Consider the following 27,365-nt stretch of genomic DNA (forward strand, 5'->3'; position numbering starts at 1 on the left):
AAGGGCCCTTTTGTTTTCATAGGCCAACCTCCTACAATCTGATAACAACTCTGTGTTAAGATATGCAAACACTTGCACTTACTCTTATCCCACCTAATTTCAGACATCAAACTCTGGTTCATCAGACAGGTAAGCCTGCTCTAGACCTAAAGCTCCCTTCAGGGAAAGGAAGGAAAGAAATATGAGCCCTAAATTCATGCTACATATTAAAAAAAACCCAACAAAACAAAGAATGGTATTTCAAACAAAAAGGTGTGGTTATTTTCTTTCTTAGTTAAATTTTAACCTTTTAAACAACTAGGCACTTTTTCCAACTTCAGATAAAATACTATAACAATGAATCATCATTATTCAGATCACAAAGATATCCAATTGAAAGAGAAAATTACTCAGTGACTAAGAGAGGAAAAATCAGACCATATTGCTATGAAGTTCCTGAAAGATATTCCCATCTCTGCATCCTTCTAATAAACAAGATGCTGTCAAATAAAACTACATACTCAAAGATCATTCATAAGTCAGAATTTACCTACTTTTCACCATTCCAAAACAGGGGAGCGGGGGTGGGGAAGAAGTCTTCAAATCTGAAATTAGTCTGAGTAGGTCTGTAGTGTCTAAACAGCTTAAAATTACTTGAGCAATTGTATCTTAAACCTTTACCATAAAACTAAAGGCCACCACCTCCCAACCCAAAATTTCTATGCTGAAAAGCAAGGGAAAGATATAATAGAATAAAACTACAAAAACAACTCCAGTAAAATACAACAGCTTCTCACAACAATGGGATATTCACTCTAAATTTCAAATTACTTTTCAACCTGCTGAAAACCTTCATTTTTCCACTGATCAGAACTTTAGTTAAGAATCCTGGAGAATTTCTGTTCACTCACTTTTAAAGTACATTAAATGATATTTTACACTACATATATTAACTGAAAGATAGATTATGCCTTTCCTGTTTTTTTAAGCTATCATGGCAGCTAAGAACTTTCAAGCCAGACAGTTTTCATTAAAATATACCTCAAAGGCACCACAGGGAAAAATGTGTTCTACGGAGACATTAACTGATTAATCAGATCAGAATGTATCTAAGGGTTTGCTTTGAAATTAAAACCCTGATGCTGTTCTTCCTACAAGGTAGTAAAAAGTCCTGCAACAGGCCACACAGAGTTGCAGTTGCACATTTGTGTGAATAGGTTATGTAGCCAACTTTTTTCTGAGCATTATTTCAAAAGGATATATAGAATATTCACTAAACACCCCTGAAGCCAACAGGCAGTAGAGGAAAACTTTTTTTAAATTTATATTGTATGATTATTGAAAAAGTCCACATTCAGCTGTGAAAGCTTCAAGTAAAGATGCCTAATCACGCTTGCCATTCTGCAAAATACTATATGTCATTATATACAGGTGGGATTTTTCTTTTGTAATGTCTGATAGAATAAAATACTGTCTGATAGATAACATTTATCAATTAACAGAGCTCCTGAGCTCAAAGGTAGCCAATACATTGGTGGCTATATTCCTCCTGACTTTCAAGGTGCATAAGAGGTATGTGTGAAGTTAAACATTTTCCTGAATTGGAACCTACACCTTTTGCAGAAATCAGAAGGTGGAGGGAATCAAGCTGTTTACAACTAAGGCACGTGGAAAATTGCCAACCATCTGGATTAGTAAAAATGGAAGATAACAGTGGAAATTAGAGCTGTATATCCATCATTGGTTAACAACTCCTGAAAAAAAAGAAACAAATCCAAATTTACCTTGTTCTGACAGATAAATCACAGGTCTGTTAGTGCCTGCTACAAGCCACCCAAGTCCCTGGCACTGAACAACCTCAGATACTAGGATGCACACTTGAAATGTGTGGTTCTATACAGTCAAATTGAAGGCTACCAGCAACAAGAAACTTTACAGCATAGGAGGACCACCTTGCCAAGCGGCAATTATGAACAGACTTAGTCACAGCACACAATGATGTGGCTTCAGAAATACCAGCTAGAGATATAATAATAGGTAATGGAAAGGAGAAGTAAATCTTAAAAAGCATAACTCAACCAAAAGTAATATTACAGTCAACACCACCTAGCTTAAAATCAGCCATGTGTGTTCAGCTAGTCCTCACAGTCTATCTTACTCATGGTATCAGACAAAATAATCTCAATAGTTCATTACTTGATAATCTTTGAATATCTGAATTAAATAGAATTCATTTCAGGCTATCCCCTCATAATTTTATTACACAGGAAATTAAAACACGGAAACTCCCCCAGAGTAAATAGGAAAAATCTGGACACATATTCTAGAATATATTCACTACCAAATTACTTCTCAGAATTTCCCATTAATAATTTTAAAGCATAAAAAATAAAGCAAATTTGTTTATACTTGTAAAAAAGTGAAAAAACCAAACCCACAAACAAACAAAGAAACCCCAAACCAAAAAGATCTGTTACACAATTTTAGCAGGAGGGCTGGATTGTAAGCACCTGCTTTCCAAGTAGGTTAATGACTTCGTTTAATCCTATGTCCAGCAATAAGCATCATTTCCATTGCCTAGAATTCCCTGATTTGAAGTAGAGGCTGAATCCCAAAGACAACTAGATAGTGACATTTAATAGATTTTTCTAGACATAAAAAAAATTTATATATTCTGATACATTTGTTCTATGATTGTGAAATGCTTTAGCACCCAAACCAGCAAATGTAAAAGACAGCTGCTTTTACATTATATCTTCAAAGATAAATTAAATAACAATGGTTACATCAGTGTTTACCAGCTTCTTATCTCTGGTTTTAACCATTACATTCAGATGATATGTGCCTTATATGGAGAGGTAGTGTACTTTATCAGACTAACTCTATGGTGTGGAGGAAAAAAAATGTTTGACATACAACTACTTCTTCAGGTCTGAAATTGAATTCTAACTACTGCCAAAAGCCATCTTTCATTTTAAAACCATGTAAATGTTCATTAAAAAATTATTTTCAATACCTAAAGACAACAGGTATTAGGTGATCTTCCTTCTTTCCAGGGACCAACAGTCAGTATAAGAAACTGCATGAGTTATAAGCAGCTTGCTGAATCAACTAACAGTTCATGATAGATTAATTTCATTAATTATCTGCTGAGATATTCAGAAGGTAATCTAACATGAGGAAAATTATTGATTAAATTATTGAAAAAATAAGTCTCATTTAATCTCTGTGCTGTCCTCCAAGTGAAACTCTATTTCAAGATGAAAAAGGCCTTTTTCACCTTCAAACACTTGATGTCTAGGGTTTATACTTGATCAGTATGCCCCCCTCAAGCTTTAACCCACAACCAGTGTCCTCTTCCTTCCAGGCTGTCACTCCTGTTCTCAATAAGAACCTTTGCCATGACTTCCTCACTTGACAGGCAGCTGCTCTGAAGTCCCAGCTCCACTGTTTCGTCCACTTCAGCTTGCAAAATTAAAGATGAAGCCATCTGTAGCTACCAGAGCACCTTTAACAGGAATCTTGTAAATGATGATTCCTTACTCTCTTTATCAGAAGTTACAACAGCAGAGAATCACAAAATTGTCACAGAGCAGGTGCAAAGACACACTACTGATGTACTTGAGAGGGCCCTACCTGTACTAATTGTTGCGAAGTTAATAAAATAACTGGAGATGCAGAGAATTCAGCATAAGGTATATATGTTAGCAACTATCTAGCCAAGTTTCTGATGAGCATTCATGCAGAAACCTGATTTAACACATAAATACTTGAATTGTCAAATTTACTATTACTTTAAGAAAAAATATAGATAGTTAAATTACTTAAAGTAAGACAAAGGCATTCAAAAACGGTTCCACTTCCCCTTTTCATGAAAGAAGTGACACACCTACAACACTTATACAAATATATATTCAAAAGAAATATCAGTAACAACGAAATCTAATAAAAATGCCTTTAACCTGAATGTGACTAATATCTTATGTAATAATCAGTTTTCTGACCATAGAACAAGAGAGTAGCATCTACCAGTGGTTATCAGGACACCATCAATACTCAACTCAGCCAAACAAAGATTATTATACTGTTTTCCTCAAATCTAGAAACTACTAAATTTGGAAAAAAGGAACATATTTTCTTAAGTAATCAGAACAAAGCAAACAAGAGAAAACCAAATAAAAGTATTTTTTTCTGTGTTGAGTGAATAAAGACGCTTTTTTGACATAAATGCACACTTGCTGGTGCTCAGCTGTGAAGTCTGCAGAGATTTTTCCCCATTGAAACCTGAGCATTCCCACACCAAATGTCTCTTATTATCAAAGGAGTGAAAAAATGTATCCTTAAACTTTCCATCCCAAAATTCCTGTAATCCAGCCACGTATTATTAGAGTGCTGAATACAAACCATTTCAGCAACTGCTGGCTGTAAGCTTCATGGAAACCATATCAAGGTACAATGCCTTTAGAACCTTTTCTTTTTCCTACCTGTTCTTCCCCAAAGAAAAAAACATAGCAAATTGTTTTAGAGGAGTCAGGGTAGCTCACTACAGAGAGCTCTAGAGAACAGAATATCAAGATGCCATATGTTAAACAGACCTTTTAAAATCATATTGAGATGCAACGAATTTCTTTGAGTCAGACTTGAGATAATTTTTATTTTTAGGTGAATGATCTGTTCAATCCTAAAACTGTATTGAAGCAACACTTGTCTAATATCACAAGTATTATCACTAGCACATCAGTCATGCAGTCCTGAATTTAATCTTAAAGAGCTTCCCAGAACTGCTTTAAATCAAATCTTGGCACAATTTCCAAGATTCAGCCAAACAGGTCAAAGTTTGCAGTCAAAGCCAATTGAGACTGTTTCATAACCTTTTCAGTAGATTTATAAATTCTACTTGTCTGTTCTAGATTACTGTACAAAAACAGTTCTCTTGAGGGGGGTGGTCTTGCTTCAGCAACAAAAGCTAAGCTTCAACATGAAGGTCACCAGCTAACACAAGAAAAGGAGGGCAGTACTGAGAAAACAGTAGTTTAATATTAAACTCTTGCCTAGATCATTAACATAAGATAAACTGTTTATACTGGTGAAAGATCTATTTTAAGAGGGAGAAAGTATTATATATACACACCCATGTATCTACATGCAACCATATCTATTTCCATTACTTAAGATTATATAAAACATTTTGCACCTGCAATCTCTGACACTGTCAAGGCAAAAATGTTTATGAAAGTTAAGTAACACAAAGAAAAAATGCAATTAATTCTTTTTCTAAGAAGATAAAAGATACATTGGCTTCATATTTTGTAAATAGCTACATTTCTAGATAGCAAAAACTGTACATTTTTGTAACAAACCTTGTGAAGAATTGCTCTGTATTTAGAGATACAAGAGAAAATAAATAAAATTCAGAATTATCATAACTAGTTCTAAAGTCTTAGTTATGTTACACGAGGCAAGATTGACTTCTATGTAGGTTGCATTTACAAGCAAAACACATTACATATAGGGGGAAAAAATTTTTCACTGTCTTTTGCATACTTAAATTTTCCATTTCCTACCTTTTCATTTATGATTCTGAATAATTGTCAAGATAGATTTACATTGGGTCTTCTTCCTTACGTGTCTGAAGATGAAATAATTTAAGAGCAGTCTTCCTGGTAAACTGTATTACAAATTACAGTACAGCTTCTAAATTACAGTAAACTGTAGATGGATGGATGGATGGATGGATGGATGGATGGATGGATAACAACATGTATTCTCCATTACTACTGAAACTCCAAAAGATAAATGCATTAATAAAAATGTAAAAAATACATTACTTTTCTGACAGAGTCCAGAGCAATATCAGAAGAAAACACTTTACAAAAGTAGTCATGGTAGTTGAATAACTGAATTTTGTAAATATAAGAAAAGGAGGATGAAATGGTACATTTGGTAGTAACCACTAACAAAGGATACCTTTTTCCCCCTTAAGCATCAATGAATGCACCTAATTATGACAGTACTGGAACTGCTTTCAAATGATATATTTTAAAGCAGAAAAATTACCAATAAAACATATTCAGAGCTGCCTTTACTTTCCACTAAAACGCCAAATATAGTTTAAAAAACTAGTAACAACCATCCTTTGGCCTCAGAACACATGGTACATTGATTCATAAGCATATTTTCAGCTAATGTGGAAACATATAAATATGTCTACATATTTAGGAAAAGCTACTGAAAGAACCAACACGCCACAGAAGAAAGGTATTTCTTGATTTGGCCTCAAAGAAATTATTCATGGTTCAAGAGAGAGAAAATGCCATGAAGTATCACAAGAGATAAATCATACAACCATGAATACTTTCAAAGAAATATTAGTAGGTTATGGTTGGTGAGGGAAGAAAAAAAAGAGACTAAGGGGGAATAAAACTTTTACAAGAGTATGTTTTAACAAGAGGGAGGAGGAAAAAAAAAAACAACAAACACAAAAACTTATTTCCCCTACTTAAAAAAAGGAGAACAGAACAAGGGTAAGTGGCCAGGTTCTGGGCATTTCCTGGGCTTTTGAGAGTCAACAACTGCTGTGCAGATATAGATTGCTTACTGACGTTACAAATCTCTAGAAATCAAATATTTCCAGGTGTGGATATTTTTGTGACTCAAACCACGGCCCAGCAGCGCCATAGACCCGCACTGGACACGCTACAAGTTCTGTGCATGTGCACTCCTCCATTTCCAGTCACCCAGTACTTTCTTTTTAACCCAAATTCAAACCAAGTAAAATGCATACTCATCAGCTCTATGATCAGACACAGCAGAAAGAGCACAAGTCTACCCATCTGTGAGGATGTTTAAGTATAAAATAAACTTTCTTTAAGGGAGGAAGAAATGTAGGACTTGCCCAAAAATGCTTAGGCTAAAAACAGGAAAAGGAAATTTTCTTCTCCAAAGCAGGTGATTCCAAAGGTTCTAAGTGCCAAAATGTTTCAATAGAAACTGTTGGGAACCTTTGGTGGCTGCCACTAAAGCAATCACTACAATATAGCTGTATGTATTTGCTAGGCTGTGGGGAAATATTTATACTTTCGGCATAATCAAGATAAAGAAATTTCAATATTAAGGTTCTACTAAGAATCCTACTTGAACATTTCAGAGACCATGGATAAAAGCAAACCTATAAACCAGTAAATATTCTGTCAGCATTGGGCTGAAATTATTCAAGGTACGGCTCCAGAACTTCCCAAGGGCCCCGCTGTACTTAAAATTCAGACATGTTTTCATACATATTTTACACCCAACAAGAGAAAAGAGCAGAAGTGGTACACATTACTTGAAGTGCTGCAGGAGTCTAAAATAGCCTCTTCACTGCAATCAATATATAACGAATATAGATGAGGAATAAAAGCAGCACACAACATTTTTCTCAATACCAAGTACCATGGTTTTTGAAGGCGTGATATTTCAGATTCACCTAACAAAACCCATCTAATTTTAAAATGACCTTGTGTTTCCCCTACTATACAAAAAGTCCAAAGTGAAAAATACTATTTTTCATTTATCTGTGATCAAATAAGGGGCTTAAATAATTTAGCATGAAAGCTATTTTTGGCATAAGGAAGTCTGTTGCTTGCCCTTTCAAAATTGACACGTCTGTGAGTTCAGATCAGTTCTACTTAGTTTCCAGGTCTATGGCAAGGATAAGTTTCCAATGCTCAGTTATAAATCATAAAACTGACAAAAACTTGGCAGGAGGATCACCTTTTATTCTACCTAAACTTCAATCAAATTTCATTGGCCAAGACTCAAAGGGAGCCACAAATTTCCCAGAAATTACATTTCTGAATCACAAGATTACTTATAAGATAGTAAATGAGTACATTCATTTATTCTACTGAGGGAAAAAAAGAAATGTTTTTTCTCAATCTAATTTTGCTGCTTAGTAAAATTTACCAACACTAACAACAAACAAAAGCAGAAAAAACCCTTTCAAAAAGTTTCTAAACCCTGTCCTACAGCTTTTGTTGATAAACCACCCTAGAAATACTATAGTATAGTATTTTAATTCCCCTTCCTATATGATATTTTATACTTGAACATATTTGAATATGTATCTTCTAAAGGACAAGATTTTCATTTAAATTTGCAATTTTTGTCATTTAAATAATTATTAAACTACATACATAGAAAAAAATACAAACCTGTATCAGCTACTTTTCAAAATATCTTGAAGGTACAAAAGGTGAACCAGCAAGTTGGTAACTTATTTGCTGTTTTGCAAGTTGTGTGTTTATTGAACCACAATTTAAATCCTAAAACGCATTTATAATAAAACAAGGATATATATTTTAATAGTTGGTTGTACTGAAAAGTCATTGTAAATACTAAATAGGAAGAAGAAAACCTTAAACTCTTTCTTTCTAGCACCTGAAACATGGGAAGGCCTGTATGAAACATCTCTAACTCTTCCTGGCATTATTTCTATACTAGCAAAAAGCTTCTTAGAAGAAATGAATCCTAACCTCAGTCTCCTATTGAAAGCTGAATAGGTAACAGCAGGTAACCAGGACAGGAATTAGATCTTACCTAATGAGTTTAGGATGGACTAAATGTATAGCAACTTCCTGAGACAGAATTTGGACAAGACACTGGGTTTCCACTGTTATTTTGGAGAAATATCCAAAACCTCATGGGTAAATATCCTAAAAAACCAATGCTTTAACTGCAACAGCCTGCAAAAGTGGCAGCTGTCTTTCCCCACAGCTTCAGTCATGGCAGCATTTTAAGACAGCAGAGCTCTGCATCCAAAAATGAGGAAGGCCATAAACAGCGCAGAATCTGTGGCTTAGGTATATTTTTCACACAGTAACAAACATTATTATACTTTTCAAGTAAATGTAGGATTTTAAGATACACTACAGCATATACATGGGGCAAACTGGGTGGTAGGCAGGCAAGAAGAAGACTGAGAGGCTGAAGACAGTGAGGAAGTTATCAAAAACATGCCCAAAAGTTGAGAGGATGAAGGGTTTTGTGGTTCTGACATCATCTTCCTGTGCGTTGTGGTGGAAATCATACAGGCGCTGTACACTCCATTTCCTTAACCATGAAACCAGAACAGGAGCACTCAGTTCCACCAGCACTGCAAGGATAAGTGCAGTAAAGATCTGGAAGTTCAGATTCTCTAATAGGGAGACATTTCAGAGCCCCATGTGAAAATCATATTAGATTACACAAAGCTTAAAGCTTACAATTGCACAGTATTTCAATATCATCTTTCTGGACAATTTTGGTTTGCTATGCTGATCTGTAAAGTTTATGAATTAAAGACCTACGAATGGTTATAGTCTCCACATAAGAAAAATTTCAATGGCTTTCTATATAGAAAGAAGAAAAAGGGAAAAAAGGTCACACTGGATTTTATCTCAGGTACTTGTATTGAAGACTGTGCTTAGGAGGCTGCACAGGACAGAGGTCTGTATTTCTGATCTAGCATCAGAAAACAGAAATAGCAACAGCGAGCATTATATAACTTATGTTGCTAAGGGTTAGACGGTGATGCAAAGGAAAACTATATTTTATTCATTACAACCCCAAGGAGGAGGGAAAGAGAAAGGCAAGGAATGCTGCAAAGAAGGGGAACTGGAGCACACAGACAAAACTCTGGAAGAAGAGGACTTGGTGGTAACAGGAACCTCTGCCTCTGTCATCTGCTCTCCCCCGCAGGGATTCATTTCCCAGAGGGTCTGTTCTAGTCCATCCATAAGTGAAGCTGATAGAAGTGGTCTGATAAAACCACAGACAAATCATGGGTGTAAGTTTGCAAAGCTTATTCCAGTAATTCTAACATTAGAGGATTTTATATTAATAAATATTTTAAATATTTAAAACTTTAAATATTAAAACACACCCTAGAGACTACACGTATTAGCAAAAGCTTACTACTCGAACAACTCATTTGCTCGTCTTTCAGAAATAACTGCTCAATTGAATCAGATGTGTATGAAGAGTAAACCTAAAGCAAAACGATATTTTCATTAATATGTTACCAGGTATGTCTACCAGTTCTCATAGAGAGGACCTTTTCTTCAATGCCATAAAATATTTTAACATATTTTATGCTTTTAAGATTCTAAAATTAATACATAAAATTTTAGTTATTATTTTAAAAAAAATCACTCCAGTTAAGGTTCTATTCCCAATAATTCTAAATACAGAAATGATACACCCCTTTCATAGCATAAGCTTTTCAGTAAACCGAAAGGTACACAAAATTTTCTCAATATTTTTAATGCTTCCATTCTACTTTTAATAAACCACTTCAAAAAGCAAGACAGATACTTAAATGCTATTCATTAAACATCACCACTTACATTGACCCACAGATATACATAAACCCAGAAAGCTCCTGCCTTGATGAGATTGCCCTGGAGGGCAACCACACACACAAAAGAAAGATGAGTAATGGTATCAAGATTTCAGTTTCTTGTTGCAGTTTCATGCTTTAAAGAACTATGTGGCTTGTGTGGACTGGCAGAACTTTTTTGGTTGGGAAGGGGAGGGGTTGGGGTGTCAACGCTTTGGGGGCTTTTGTTTGTGCTGTGGGGAAATTTTGTTTGTTTTGAAATTGTCTATAAATACAAAGATTGTTCTGAGAATCTGACAGCAAAAGGGACCTCTCTGGAGCTGTGACACCATCTGGCCATAGAGCTCATAGGTACCCGTGTTGCAGTATCTTGTATCTCTGAAGTTGACAATACTACAGCAGAATTTAAAAGGGATTTCCACCTGCTTCCACTTATCTTGGTCCCACAGTTTTACTGTAAACATGAGACTTTTCTAGACGCACAGAAGGAACGGCCCCTTTCACTGACTCTTCGTTTCACACACATTCCTTTCTTGTTTGGGAATTCCATATATTCTTACTTCTAAAGAAAGTAGGACATATAATAGGCTGTACATAAGTAATTACCATTTCTCCTCAAAATGCTTTTTGAAGCACATCCAACTTTCCCGGCACCTGAAATGCCATTAAAAGGCTAAGCTGGAAGATGCAATGTCTTAAAGGGGACAAAGCAACATTTTCAGAAAATAACTGATGATGCAGTTGAGAGGGACCACACCACCACAGTAAATATTTAGTTAAATCTCAAGAATACTTAGTTCTTCCTCTTTTTTTTTTTTCTTTTTTCTTTCTCCCCTCACTGACATCCACTGACTTATTTTGCTTATTTTACTGGAAATCTTCAAATCTCCAGCAACCATTTTATTGTGTCCAGCTTACGTCCTTCTGTGATAACACTGCCTATTAACTTCAACAGCTCTTCTCCCTTTTTGGTGTTACCCTCTCTGGTATATGCACAGACAGCAATCATAACCCCTAGCCTGCATTCTGCCATGCTAAACATGACAAATGCAGTCATGTCCTGTAGTATGTACTATTCTCTAGGGCTTCTTTGTTCTTGTTCCTACAATACCTGTAAGACCATAACTTGATTTGACAAACTAAATGACATCCCTCAGATCTTCTGGAGAATCTCAGTTGTTTTAAACTCAGTTTGATAAATGGAGTAACCCTGCTTTACAGGAATGTCCCCTTCAATACTATCTCCAAGACTGCTTCAAGAGAATCTACCAAAATCTTCAGAAAGGAGAAACAAAAGACAGCTAAGCCCAGCTTAATAAAAAGTCTTCCACATCACTTGTTTTAGTCCCACCAGAAAAGCTGAAATGAGAACAACTACAAGTTTACAAAAATACCTATCAGTATTTATTAACTGTAGCTACTGAAGTGAAAAACATTCTTAACATTTTAGTTTAGCCAGTTATTGTCTGGCTCCCAGACTCCTGAAAACAGTTACGTAACAGGAAACACTGTTTTAACATGGACAATTGCAATAGAGATGGATATGGCTATAGGCCAGAGTGCTGTACTGGCCAAAAGGCCAGAGCCATATAAAGGACCTGATACATCCAATTTGTGGTTCTATACACAATATACTATTTAGAAAACTCCCAATCTAAATACCATCCGTACTTCAGTTTCCTAAGTTTCACTGTAAGCCCCACCATGCATAGCTGCCTTGCCTCCTGCTGGATGGGTAAGAATGGTTTGGCACACACTTGACCCTGACCGTAAGCATGGTGCAGAAACTGGGTTTCTACTGACTCTTCCCCCATGTGGCATAAATCCAGGTTCTTCTGACAGCTGCTAGCAGCTGATTCTTTTACAGATCTGAAGAAAATTACATACCTCTTCTTTGCAGTATCAGGATACAAACTCAGGTTTTATTCACTCCGCTGCTGCGGGTGGTTCCCACTCCTTTCTTTTCCACTGCAGAAGAGGTCTTAAAGCTGGGAGTACAGGTAATACCTACTCTTCCTGTTGAAAATTACCTACCATACAGAAAACAGTAAAAAAAGAGTTTCTCAAGTCTGAAAGATCAAATCAAAAGGATGTTCCATCTGGGACAGTGACCAAAAAAGAACCCTGACCCAGTCCCCACTGAAAGGGCCATTCCACTCTGTTATGGGATGAGTGTTTCATGGGAAACACATAATCTAGTCCAGAAAATTCAGTTTTCAAAAGACTGTAGATGTAGGAAGGCAATAAAGAAAAATCAGAAGTCACATAAAACAGAGCATACTGAATTAATCTTGACAGCACATTTCTTATGTTGTAAAAAGAATTTTTTATAGGTAAGGCTACAACATCAGTAAGGATATCTGCCCACCAAGTGGACACTGCAATAGAGAATTGGCAATCACTGATATTGGGCTCCACATAGAAAAGAGAAACAGAAACAAGCTTAGAGCCAAAATTTGATTGCACTTTTATTTATAATAAAAGGAATAATGTGCATATATTTGCTTTGAACACCTGCATGATATTAAATTTGTTTTTACAGTTACACAGATTGTTCTTGTTCTTACCAAGATAAATGTACTTTGCTTCAAAATTTCAGTTAGAAGTTTGTGCCATGCCTTTATCAAGCATATTCAGATTCATATTAGAGTAAGCACAAATCAACTCTTATTTTAATGGTGCTGTCTGTCATTTTTTTTTTGTATTCGCTGCCAAAGCAGCAAAAGATCAAATGAAATAAAATCTAAACATGAGGTTTCATTTACCCTGCCACAAGAAATAATTTTCAAGGTGGCAAAGACAGATCTGTTTGATAATTACGTATTTTCTGCTAAATTCTTCCATATGCTTAGAATATTTGGGATTTCGCCAAGAAGAAAAGCAAAATCACTGCTTGTAGTTGAGAAGTTCCTCCCCAAAATACACATCAAGTTATCTTTCTGCAGTTGATTCTTACGTAACAAGATTTACATTAACTATTTCTTTCACTATGTTCATCAGAAAAAAACACAACACACAGTTACAGAAATATAATCATTTAGCTTAATAAATTAAAATGTAAGCTAAAATAGTGCAAAAATACTTTTAAATACTCTGTTGACAATTTCACTCAATTCACACCATCTGCTTTACTAAGCCATTTGAATTAATAATAACAACATTTATATATATGTTCCTTTGACAACTGTCATTAATTGCAAGATACATTTTTATATTAAATATAACCTGTTGCAACTCTTCACCATATTTGTTTAATCTTTTAATAGAAACTAAGTTTTGCTTCCATATTTAAGACATTTGCTTTAGTTCTAAAATTAATCAATCAAATTAAAGATTAGCTTTGGCAAACCAGAATGAGAATCTATTATTAGTTTTAAAATGTTAGTGAGGGAGATGCATATAGGACAGATGAAAAGATGACACGGAGCTCTCTGCGGAGTTCAGATGGTTACTGTTAGTGAGAGGAACTCCACTTCCTTCCTGCATCCCAGCCCTTTGTGGAGGAGGGTGCGGAACTCACCAAGAGTGTTTTAATTAGAGTTTATAAATTACGGCATATTCTGATAATAACTTTTTTTTTTTCAAATATACTGTTGCTATGAATAGTTTTGTAGAAATAAGTCCAGATTGGTTCCACGCACAACTTCATAATAATTGCCCTTACCTTACAGTAGAAAAGAAGAAAGAGCAACATGAGAGTTTTTGGCAAAAGTTATACACGTTTCCCTTACTGCCTTGCACATCACCATTTTTGTAACACTACTGCAAATAGTAATTTAAGGATTTAATTTTACCATTACAATTACTACATCACATAAATTTATAAAAGGACATAGAATTATGTTTCCATTTCAAAGCAGTTTTTATCTGTGTTGGAGAAGAGCTTGCATACATACAAACACAATCTGGATACAGTTTATTAATTCTGCAGTTTAGCTTCAGCTACCTGCATTCCAAATGAACATAAAGTTGAATGATCCTCATTCTTGCAGCAAAACACAAGTAGTAAGATGGCAAGAAATTCAATGGTCTGAAGAACAGATTTTGATTTAGAAAGGTGAGACAGCCCTCAAACACTTGCACAAGGCTGTGCAAGGCTATTGGAAAAGTTCATGGTTTTATTTATTTTACCAGTTTAGGAAAGGTGAAATGAGTCTATACTGTTTAGCTTTGTGGTACATATGTATAAACTACTCAGAAAAATAAAATAAAAATAAATAAAATGCACCCTGCTAAAAACATAACTGGTCTCTCAGGTATGTTTAATAGAAACATAACAGAAAAATTCAAGTGCAAAAGGAAATTAAAAAGGCATATTACTAGTGATAACTACACTAATGTACGAGCAGAGGAAGGTACACGGGATAGACATGGTCTGTTTTGTACACAGGATATACACAACTTCTGAGATTTAACCGATCTTGTTCAGTCTCACAAAAAGACAGACACAAAATTGCCAGGAATTCCTTCTTCAGAACAGCTTGGCTTTGCAGGGAAGATAAAAAGTTAATATTTCTATGAGCTTTCCTAGTCTACTTCTAGCTTCAGCAACAAAAGAAGTTATTAAAAAAGTAGTGTCTAATGTATCAGATTCATTTTCCTTCTCTTCATGCAGGCTGTGAAAACTCTTGATACTTGTCTCCTCAATTTTAACTGGCATAATTTAGGGGTGAATTATAAATAAACTATAGGGAATTCAATTATGTATTCCTCATGAGAGGAACTATGTGTGTTTAGTCTAATTAGTACTGTAGTAACTTACAGCTTTCTCCTTTTATATACCAAATGGCATTTCCATCCTTAGATCCTAGTGCCAAAAAAACCTACTATTTCATTCCAAACATTTAGCAGTATTGCAGTATGCATGCATAAATATATAGCTGCCAGCCTTGCAGAATAAATTCAAGTGACAAATATTTTACATCCAACCTGGAATCAACTTGCTCTGCAAGCAAAACAGCAAAAGCTTCTGCTATAAGCAATTCATCATGTTCATAAAATAAACAAAAGAATCAGAACTGATTTCAACTTACATTGTTGCATGGCATAAAAATAAAATAAAGAAATCAGCTTTTATAAAATAATTTATTACTTGTATCTCATATTTCCTTTTGTCTTATGCATGTAACTTTCTCACACAGAATCTTTCAATTCACTTTGAATCACATGTAGTCCATTATCACATTCAGAAAGTAGACATTTATTTTCAGAGATGTACATAGAAAAGGTGATGCTGCAGCAGTGTTATATTTGAACTTACTGTATCAGCTAACAATTTACCAGGCTGAGATTAATTTTGAGTTACTAGAAATTACGCAATTATCATTTAAGTGTAAACTGCTTAAGGCTACTATTAATGTTTTAAGAAGAAGATAGTTCAGTTTGTGACCTTAATATAATCTAAATGAAGTAGATATCCCATTATATGGATTTTTTTTTTTAATCCTAGGTTGTTTTTTTGACAAAAGAAAGTGGCATTTTGTGAAACTTGTTAGTGCTTTGGCTCCTACTGATTACAATGATCAATATCAGAAGCCAAAACATAAAGCTATTGAGATACAGCACTGATTCCCTACACATCTCACAGATGCTGCCACATGAGCTACATCCTGTTAAGCATTAAGTTTCTAATTAGGGGAGATTAAATCATCCAGTGTTATATCTTGGAAGGTGATAATCTTGACTTCATATCTTCCAGAGAACCTTCCACATACCTACAAGTCTGAAGTGTACCTACGCATATTAAATAGTATGTTTCGCATTTTAAAAGTTCCTTGAATGAGGAGTTCAAATTTTTGATGTGAAGAAGGTTCTTAATAGCACCTACTTGGTTCTTCCATCAGAGAAACCAAACAGAAAGGAGAGAATTTGGTCATGACAAAGTCAGTAAACATCTCTGTAAAGGCAGGAATTCCCATCAAGGAGTTCTAGAAGGCTCCATGTAAGAATGATAGCTGTGCAGACAGTGCCATCATGAAACCCCAAGTTAGAACATCTGAAAGTATCTGAAATGTAAGTGTATTCTCACTGCTGTACCTTCTTAAAAACAAAAAAAAAAAACCTAGAGAAATTGAAACAATTTCTCCAAAAGTCTCTTCCATTTAACACGTCTCTACTTTAACATTTACTTTCAGATGGCTATAGAGTGGGGCTAGCTAATGCAAGCAAAGAATCTTCAGAATACTTGAAAGATACCTCAAGTATGAAAATATTTATATACTGTGTAAATTCCTGTGTTTTATTTTCATCTTGAATGAAAACATGACTCACTTTATGAACACAAGCAACTGTAGGCTTGGGGGCCATTACCAAACCCAAAGGGAGACAGATCTTGTCTTGTATGATTTCACCCAGATAACAGTTTCAAGCAGCACATGGCTTTGAACAGCACTGAAAGTCTGCACAAGTCATTTTCTCCCAGATGGGTTTAGAGCAGAAGTTATAACCATCTGAACAGTTATAACCATTTAATGTGTATCATTTGGATCTGCCCCCTTCCACTTGATACTGCCTTCCCTCCCCATTCATTTCTATTCCTTAATCAGATAAATACTCTCCAAGATATTATAAAGTAATTTACATATGGTTTTCCTCGGAGAGAAGAGGAAAAATGAACATGGCTATACTCTTTTCTAGGATGCTTAGGAGCTTAAACTGAGAAAATAGGGTGAAGGACAGGCTCAGCTCTTTAGGTTAGTCTGACCAGCTTAGTCACTCACTAACAGTCAGGTATCCTCAGTTAGAGGAAGGCACAAAAAGACAGCAGATAGTTTTCTGTCTCTTAATGGAGAGAGACACTATTTGAAGTGCAAGAGTGGGAGCCCTTCCAAAAACGTGTCTTTGTACGTAGATGTAGTGACTCACTTGAGCCACAGGATTCCAGAGAGAAACGCATTTCACAGCGTCAGCTGCCCCTCAGCACTGCTACTTGATCTGCTGAATGGGAATGTAACTAAATATTTGCACAAGAAACACATCTCCTTTGCATTACAAACACAGACTGGCATGGATGTTACAGGTGGCATAAAATGATGGCAAAGTTATTTGAATTTGCAAGGCATGGAATGAAAACACTTGCTAAGGTTCCTCTCAAACACAGACATGTTTCTTGATTTTGTGCAAGTTTTTTGTTGCATTCTTCTGTTATGGTCTAATTCAGATGGATTTAAATCCTTCAAGAAACAAGCTTCTAAGACTGAACCAGCATTATTGCCCACAACAGGTAGAACCTAATATCATGTTGTTTTCAGTTTGCCTGCCCAGCCACTTCCTCTTCTGTCATCAGTATCTCTAATGCTTTCTTCTCTTTAGTAAGAAGAGGTACTGTAAGACTTGTTAATTTTTCTACGTTGTTAGTAATCCAATCCTTTGATTGAATTATTTTTCATATATAGCTTATAACTGTTATTACAATATTCCACCATTCCATCTTTTTCCAGGCTTCCTTATTGCTTAATGTAAAATGTTCTTCTTTGTTATTTTAACTACGTTTTTAAATTCTTCATTTGTGCACACCAATTTTGTAGCTTTCTCTCTCTTTCATGAGGTGTCTGTCTTCTTTAATTCTCTGATATGCATCCTAATGATCTTGTAAGTGTTCTCTACTTTCACCCAGTCTTGCATGCAATTCCATTTTTTTTACACTCTATATTTCATTGGGAAAACAATTTAGGAAGAGGTCAAAAATACAACAACTGATCCATATCATGCATTCATGACTTCAAAGTTTGCCCCAACTTTTGATTTCTAACATATCCTAAATCACCCATTATGATGGGTAGGCAGCTCAGAACCATTTGTCAGAGAGTTATCTGCTTGCACACACAGGCCCACTCAGAATTGTTTTGGTTTTTTTGTTTGGTTGGTTTGGGTTTTTTTTTGTTGTGTTTTTTTTTACAATCAGGCCTTTTTATTGTTTTCAAAAGTTAGCCTAATTACTTGGCCTGCCCAGAAAAAACAGATTTTTTTAAAGCCTATTCTCATTACAACAAGCACTTTTAACTAAGTAAGCAGAAGTGTCTGAGAAAGAAACCACCTAGCACAACATAATACTCAAAAGTCCAGGCAATTAACCTTTTTTCAAACATTTTCTCGATCCATATTTCTTTCTGTATCATTAATGCAAAAATATCAAATCAGCAACAGAAACACCCTACCTTATCTTGAACTGAAACTGCCTAGCAACCTTTTCTTCCAATACAGTTTCAGAGAAGCAAATGTCTTTTTGCTCTTGAATTCTGAAGTGAGTTAAATATGTAAGCAGTGGTTTTAAAATGTTTTCAAAATAGACAAATCAGACTAAATGCAACTGTAAAGCTCATTGACAGTGTTCTGCTAAACTATTTCTAATTCAGCTCAAACATACAAGTCTCGTAACATCAGCAGTTTATTCTCAAAATTCTTGACTTTTGAGGTACTACAAATGTCATGTCTGAAAAAATCCCATTCTAGTGCTAGACCCACTAAAATGGAAAGCTAGCATGAACATCAGTAGTTTAATACCGGAGTTCTTAATGTTCTTTTTTCCTCCCACACAGACAAACATATAAAATGTTGGCTAAATCTCACTCCTCAAGTCACGGCCCCTACTTTCTATAAAATTTACTACTACCAAACAGTAAATTTGCATTAGCAACTACAGAAAAATTATGAATAAAAGTAACGAATACAAAAATGCCTGCTGCATGCTTAGAGCAAAATGCTTTGCAAAATATTAGTTGTACAGTAATTGAACTCTCTTCCCTAAAATATCACACCCATGTGGAACATATTTCTTTTAAAAGCATTAACAGTAGCTATGACATTCTTAAATTTGGCTGAAGTAATAACATTGAAGCAGTACACTTACTGGTTTTAGAAACATTTTACAGAATGAAGACAACAGATTTTACTAGACTTGCCTAACATATATACCATACTCTGTTTTAAAACATTCACCTAACCCAAGAACTTGAAGTTAAACCAGGTTGTTTACTGGACAATTTTCCTCAGCTTTCACAGTATACTTTCTTATGAGCCATTCCCAAAACTTAGCTCAGCAAGCCCTGAACTGCTTGTTGAAGTAGATTGGTGTTTCTCCCAAGATCATCAGAAGATTAAAATAAATAAAATATCTGCTGTTAAAGATCTGAAAAACCATTACACACCACTGAGTTGCTCACAACACTGATGAAAACCAACCCAAGCTCTGCTACACAAGTCAGTTGAACTCAGGTTTTTATAAGTTTTTAGCCTTTTTAATGTTGCTTTTTCAAGAAAGAGTTAATAGCATTATTAAGTGTGGAATGTTAAGTGTTTATGCAGTAGTCTCCCTTAAATGGGAGACATATCCTCAGTTGCCACAAATGGTACTTAACACAATGCTATGTTTTCTTAAGTAGAAAGTAAAACCAACAACCAAGTTGTGTATTTTTTTTTCCTTGAGTGACTGAGTGATATTGAACTTATTTCACAGTGTGATAATTAATCAGTCCAGAAACACCACGCTAAGTCAACATGCGCTAGCCTACAAAAATGAGAGTTAAGTCACTGCAAAAAAGACTCAAGTCTTTGCTCACATAAACAGTTGCCCTTCCTAAAGCAGATGCCCCCAAACTGTGCTGTGCTTTAGGAACCACTGCTCCTGATATGGGGGTGAGAATGAAGATGAAAAAAAAAAGAACAGAAAAATAAAAAAAGGATCATAAGCAGTGGTGACCACTATGCAATAAATGCTCATTCCCTTAAAGCCTAAAAGCATGTGTGTGCATGTTGCTGAGAATACCCCCATCAGGCTCCCAGATTCAGAGGATGTAAAAGGCAGGCAAAATCACATTTACATGCGAGCTGAAAGGCAGCTAGCCCTTTTTGAGAGCAAGAAGTGGGCAGAAGGTTACAGAACCTTGTAAGAGTAGGATCAGGAATAAACTATCATGCCTTGGTCAGAGAGGGTCAAAGGTGGGTGGGAATTTCTGAGCTTCTAATGCAGCAGTGGTAGTTCTCCTCAACTCAAAGCAGAGTTGCGAAAAACTAGCCTCAAGAATGCTTGCATATGACATACGTATGACGCAGCAGAACGGCAATTAGTGTGCAGTGCTTTTATAGTTAGCCAACTGTACCTAGTCGCCTGATTAAATTTTAGTTCGGATCCTTTTTTTGAAACACACGTAAGGAATAAAAACTTTGCTTTTGTCTTGTACTTAAAAACAGAAAAGTAAATCTCAGGAAACATACAGTTGTTCAAATTTGTAATCTCTCACTTGGGCTTTGAAGCTTAACAACCACATACCAAACTGTATACTGCTTGTGGTTTCAAGACTTAGAGGCAATGAACTCTTGTTCCCTATCACAGAGGTGACAGTCACCTGCTGAATCACCAAAACCATATCCTGGCACACACACATTTCTTCTGAGCTATTTCCCATTCACTTGCTTGTCTTGGTACATCTTCCTTGCTTCTTCAGAAAAAAAGGTCAGCAAGAGGTGCATGCTGGTAAATTGTAGCTTATCATCAGACCTATTAATATGAGACTGCTTTAGCCACAAAAAGGGGAGGAAATAAGTCTTCCTAATATTTTTGAGGTGAGGCATGAAAAATCAAAGAAGAAAGTGAAGTAATTTAATTCCTTGTGGAATGAGATATGTGAGAAGTTGAACCTAGATTAACAGTATCCTACTTCTGAGCCTTTGGTTCCTAAAACCAGAGTTTTCTCTTCCTATTACAATTTTTCAATATGTTAGAACAAAGCAAAAGCTAATCAGATATTATATATTGTTTAAAAAACAGCCATTTGTTAGGCTTTTGATTTGTAGAAAAGATTAATACCAACTAGAAAAGGACAGCCAATACCATAGATTATTTTAAAAATAAATCACTAATTCTGAAATGGTTAAACTCTTCACTTAAAAAAAAAATCATATTGAAATAACTGTTCTTTTTATACATCAGTGTTAATTTTTATTATAAAGCCTAGGAATCTAAAGCAGTTTTTAAATTCCCTTTACAGTTCCCAGTTATTTTCTTATCCATCAGTTTCATTGGGGAACTTGGCTCACGCAAACTTGGACCTGGTACTCAAATATTAACTCAAATCCTTTTTTTTTTTTCCCTACTGAAACAATGCCTTAAATTTACGTTCACTGAACTGATGGCTCAACGGCAACTTCATAGAATTTTTGCCTGGAGAATTTCTTTACAATTTTAACTGAAAAAACAGAAACTGTCAATTATATTCCATACATGAAAGAGGACAGTTAATTCTACAAGTAAAAGGCAATGTTGAATTTTGCAACTACTGCATTAAAAGGGAATGGAAGTGGGTTTGGAAGGTTTCTTTACAAGACCATTCAATTCCAACCCTTGCTATATAACAATATTAATGAATAAGCACTTTCTAACAGAAATATCTCTTACTTGAATTGAATGAGGAAAACATGCATTCCACCAAAAGAGATGAAGTTGCATTTTTGCACCAATTGATAATTTTTCCACAATTAGGCAGAAGGCTTTCTGCAATGACTGAATTATAGCAAGGGAATCAAGTGAGCTTTTGGAGGATTGCTTTCTTTCCAGACCAAGACTGTCTTTTCTCTACTTGGGATATGGGAGTTACTCTCTGCTTATTTCACTGCCAGAGCCCATGGACTTATCTTGTTAAAAGCCACATGCATGTCCTCGGACTGAAAGATGATTCCTTCCTTGTCTTTTGCAGAAACCTCTAGTCACCCCCAGAACTTGACAGGCTGCCATTGATATTGACAGCAAGACCTCAGTTGTACTACACAGGGGGAAGAGGAATGGATCGCTTAGGACAGAACTGGAGAGATTCTCTGGAGAGACGCTAACTCACCAGCTTGGTGATACAAAAACAACATTGAAGATGCCATAAAAGTCAAGGGAAACAATATTAACCACTCTCCTGCTGTCCACAAACCCAGGCACCCTTCATAAAAGGGCTGTTTGTCTATTTGTCAGAAGGAGATAAGTATTCTCACCGGATAAAGCTGAGGAAGAACTTCTTCACTTAACTAAGGCAGTAGCTTTTTCACAGCAGTGCTGCCACGTTACAAGAAGCACTGATGGATTCAGTGCAGTTGATGTTCCTAATGCTGAAAGTAATTAATTGCAATTAATTACACAGGGCTTGCAGTCACCCAATATGAATCAAGACAAAGGGAAGGGGGACACTTGAGAAATGCATAGGCTAATACATTCCTAAAAGCTCTTGGTTATGGGGCTCAAACCCTTCCTGCAGAAGATCATTAAGTCTTGAGCTTTACCTTCAAGTGATGATGGAGTGCATGAAGAGGGGGAATTTTTTTCCCCCCTCTACATCACTAGGTATAACATTAGCATTTATGCCACCTGATAACATACTGACCAGGAATTCATATTTGCATTGCTATCCTTCTGAAGGATCAGCTACAAACCACACAATTATGTAACTTAACATCAGACCTACTAATAGGCTTCGCCTGTCTACAAAGTTTCCCATTAACTAGGTCAAGAAAGCATATTAAAAAAAGCCCTCAGTATCAATGTGCTGTATGACACCAGATGCATTTCAACATCCTTTAATGTGATCAAATCGACAGCCTGGTCTCTGGTAAGATATTACACATGGCACCATACAGAGCATGACAGTATCAAAGCAAAATTCAGAGCAGCTGTGAGGATAAGCCAGAAAGACTCTTTGTTCTGTTCTAGGCACATCTCTTATCATTGTCTGGTAAAAGTAAACCAAAAAATAAATGATATAAGCAAGGACGAAACTGGGGTCTATCCTTTTTTTTTTCCTCCAAATAAGTAAAATATGGCATATTAAAAAATGTGGCATAAAGAAAAGCATCAATAAAGGAAAGACATCATCCTTCAGTTTGTAGCTCAGATGGAGATATCAAGAGGAAAAAGAGAATTCACTCACAAATCTAGTTATCTTCTGGTGGCCCACAGGAATTGTACTGTTCAAGATGTGACAATGGAATTTGATGGGGAAGTCAGAATATTTGACCAGTCAGGCTGTGGACATACTCCAGTAATTCCTACTTTCTGCAATCAGTTATAATTTGTCTAGAGGGGCCAAGTATGTGTATCTTTCAGCTTATTAGATGTTATACAATGCCACGCATAAAGTGTGCAGTAATGTGCAATTCAAAATGCACATGTGTTAAATTTCAAGAGGCAATTATTCAGTGGAAAACAACGAGCATCTCTTTGTTCAATTAAAAACAGAGTTTAGCATGCATCACTAAGGGCGACTAATTCCTATTTGCAGGTCCCCTTTAATGTTCACAGCTGGCAGGCAGCAAACCTACATTTTCTTAAAGCAGTTTCAGATAACTATTCATTCTAGTTCTTATAGTTTAGTTCATTTAAGTCTCTAGAATAACTATGGTAAGTTTTATCATTTACATAGTACCTTGTTAAAACATCCAGATTGGACACTGCACTGATGAGTAGGAGTTCCCAAGAGACTTTTACCAGGAAATATTTATCAATACATTACCTGAAACTTTGAAGAGCACTTTTGAAATTCATTATTTTTACTTCTTTAAAAAGAGGTAACTAATAAATTCAACAATTACAATGACCAAGCTCTGGTAAACAGAATTAGCTTCTATTTATCTAGCTGGATTTCCAAGACAATTCACAGGGCAATCATTCTTTAAGCAGTTTATCAAAGCATGTACAGAACAGAAACTGTTTTAGCAAAGGTGAAGTTTTTGTTTACTCAGGAAAAATAAACAGTGTTATAACTGGCTAGAACTGTAAACATGTACAGAGCTCAATCATACAAGCACGTCTTATTTCCTGTTTGACTTTGTCTGTATTCTGATAAGGAAAAACTAGGGCATTTCTTCCACTGGCAAGCACACACAGGAGGAAAACTGCTGAGTCATAAAGGCACAGAGAGCAGTAAAAACTATTCCAGTATTAATAGATTATTTGTACACATTTTTAATGTGTATTCATACTGAAGCCTTAAATAACTAGGACATATTTCTAAGGCCATACTCAAGCAAACCATACTTCTTCAAATTCGGATGGATGAAACATGAAGCCCATGGAAGACAGATGTTGAGAGCCCAGTGCTACTTCTAATTCTCCACTCAAACTTTCATTGGAGGAGGGAGCAACAGTTGTGGTGATTTGTACTACAGAACCAAAAAAGCTCCAAATCACATTATCTTTAGGTGCTACAGTACGGCAATAACATTAGCAAAGGTTACAAGACTTGGAATACACAAGGCCAGAGAAGTGGGGGTACTTCCTGAGGCTAGGCTTTTTATCTTGCTACCTGTTCTCGGTTTGACTGTCATACAACAGTGTCAATCTCCAGAACGCTGATGTTGTTAGAACAGGATAAATTATATTTTAGGCTCTGATCTTGTAAACAAGAGCCAGGAATCCAGAGCAAAGCCCAGAACAGTATGCTTAGAACTGATCTCTCTATTAACAAGGGCTACAGAGAAAAAATAAATGCTCTGCATACTGGGACAGGGTTTTCAAGAAATTTTACAACATCTCTGTGGAACATAAGAGGCTCCTACAATGACTTTTCATATGCCTTTGATTAAATAATACACATAGGGCAGAGAAGAAGAGATAACCTTTCATTTCTCTTCCTTGCAAACAGAGTTCTAACAATCATTAACATCAATCACTGAAATACCAGAATGTAACAGGAAAAGAAAATCCAAAGAACACATTAACCTGTTAGCATTTGTACTGGTTTCTCCTCTTAGCCTACAAATACAATGACATTTTAAGCTCTTACTTTGTGATATAAACAGAATTTTCAATTTTATGTGTTCAGTTTGGGTTATATTAAATTGCATCAGCCCATGGGGGTATAGAGCTGCCCAGCTGCATCAGATGCCTAGTGACACAGCACCTCCAAAAACAAAAGCTAAGATTATGAAAACATACACATTTTGTGATTTAGGGTGACATCACAGCTACATGGCTCTGATCATCATTTTTGAAGATCAGAATTTAGGACTTCAAAGCTTAAATCCCTACTTACCGTCTGTTACGTAAAATACAGGCTAAAATAGTCTGTAGCAGACAGTCCCAAATGCTCAGTGTGAATCTCAGGGGATTGGGGGCAAGGGGGGAGGTTTGGAGAAAAAAAAAGAAAAAAAGAGACAGTGAAAGAACAAGCATGGATTAGGAAATAATTTGAATGGTATGATAGTCTGATACTGAAATAACTATACAATTCCAAGGTTCACATTTTGTAATAACTTTGGATTTGGGCCAGGGGGGAAGAGAGTATAAAAGGAAACAGTTGGTTTGTTTGGGTTGGGGTTTTTTTTCCTGATTATTTTTTTCTCTCCAACTCTCAGATGAGATTCAAAGAAGCTCATTCAAAACTGTGAAAATTAATTTGTGTGCATGGTATAAAATACCAGATACAGAAAACCTAGTTAGAGAACAACCAAACTATGGTGTATTTTCTACCTTAGGTGTAAAAAAATAGCTTAAGACAGAGTCCTGAAACAAATAATAGTAGCCAAGCCCACTAGAAGCTGCTGGCAAGAGTAAATTCCTATACAACATCCACATAAACACTCAAAAGCAGTAAGTATAGCCTAACTCCACTGCCCTACAGGGCTTTAGCTTTTCCTAGTGTGGAGGTCAAGCATCTATGTATGCAGCAGCAGGAGCAGGGAAAGGAGATAACATGAAAGGGAAGGAACACTTTCAAAAAATACATGAGGAAAACTGCATTAGACAGACACGGCAGGTAAAGATGGTAACTGTCTAAAATAAAAGCAAGTCAGGACAGATCTACTGTATTATTCTGGTCTTACTGGGTTGTGTTTAAACAATTTTTGTACTTTCAGGTTTCTGTTCCAGGCCGCCACCTGACACTTGGCAGAAAGGCTATGTATATCTGCTAGACTGGAAATATGTTGCTGCCCTTCTCAGCGCGACAGAATAAATACATTGTCTCCCACTCTGCCTGTCTTTCCCATGTGTATATCTTAGCCATACTCTCCAGAACAGGAACCCCATGCAGTCTGTTCTCTCCAGCACATATGATAGAAAAGTGGGCATGACAGGAAAAATACATTATCAAAAAATATATTTTATATGATGACAGTGGCTGCACTGCAAATTTAAGCTATACTATGCCAAGGAATGTGTGTTAATTATATTACAAAGCAAAAAAAAAAGGCCATGAAAACTTACTGGAAAAAAAAAAAATCTTAATTAGTTTGTTATTGCTGTGCTTGCCAGAATCACTAGCATCCCACATAAGAAACCAATTCTAAACTAATTTTGAGCGGAAACTTTATTCTATAAATGCAGATTACTGCCCAATAAGCAAGAGGGGAAAAAAACCCCACATACTTTAAACCACAGGAATTCTTAGTGAAATGGATGAAAGGACAATTAATAAGCAACATGTTGAATTTTGTTTCTAATGTATCGATAGGCACACATAGCACAGCTACTTCATTTTAGATTCTGCAAGCCTCTCCTTTATCTCAGCACACCTTTAAAATGAAAAATTCTCCCCCTAACATTAAAAAAGTGATCAGTCATACAAACTCTACTTTTAACCTTTTAATCTGTTTCACCAAAATCCCAAGAAGAATAATTATGAAAGTTTTGCCTCACCGCAGTAAAGTATTTAAGTGATTATCAATTCATCATATAAGGACCAAACCTGGAGGCAAAAGGGCTTTTTCCTTTAGTATGCATGGGAAACACAGGCTATGCTAAATGATTGCCCAGTGGTGCTCCAGCTGCTGAGCTCACACTAACCTGCGTCCACACAAAGAACTGTTGTCCCATGTTCTACTTTATATTTTTCACTGCTGACTGCACACATGCATGGGCACTTAACATCAAAGTGAACTGAAATAATACCAGGACAACACACAAAGTCTTTTCTGATTGTCAGCAGACACCTGCCTGATTCATCCTAGTCTCTTATAAATAAAAAGCTTGCCTTAAGCCACTTTCAGAAAGTATCTTACATGCACAAAATAAACACTCCAATGGTGATTTAAGCTAACCTGCTTGACTTTGAGGACT

The 27,365-nt window shown here is 35.9% G+C and overlaps 1 protein-coding gene across 3 annotated transcripts in view; it reads right to left on the reverse strand.

The window, feature by feature from the left end:
* AHR (aryl hydrocarbon receptor) overlaps positions 1-27,365 on the reverse strand; it is a 62,548-nt gene that overhangs the window by 24,232 nt on the left and 10,951 nt on the right. Inside the window, exon 1 of one of the 3 annotated variants that reach the window (XM_048304186.1) lies at positions 12,224-12,296. The exons of the other annotated variants lie outside the window; for them this stretch is intronic. The gene's annotated coding sequence lies outside the window, so the exon portion shown is untranslated. Of the gene's footprint in view, positions 1-12,223; positions 12,297-27,365 lie in introns of those variants that run through there. 3 annotated transcript variants of the gene reach the window in all.

Source organism: Corvus hawaiiensis, chromosome 1 (assembly GCF_020740725.1).
Source record: "Corvus hawaiiensis isolate bCorHaw1 chromosome 1, bCorHaw1.pri.cur, whole genome shotgun sequence".
Lineage (NCBI taxonomy): Eukaryota > Metazoa > Chordata > Aves > Passeriformes > Corvidae > Corvus > Corvus hawaiiensis.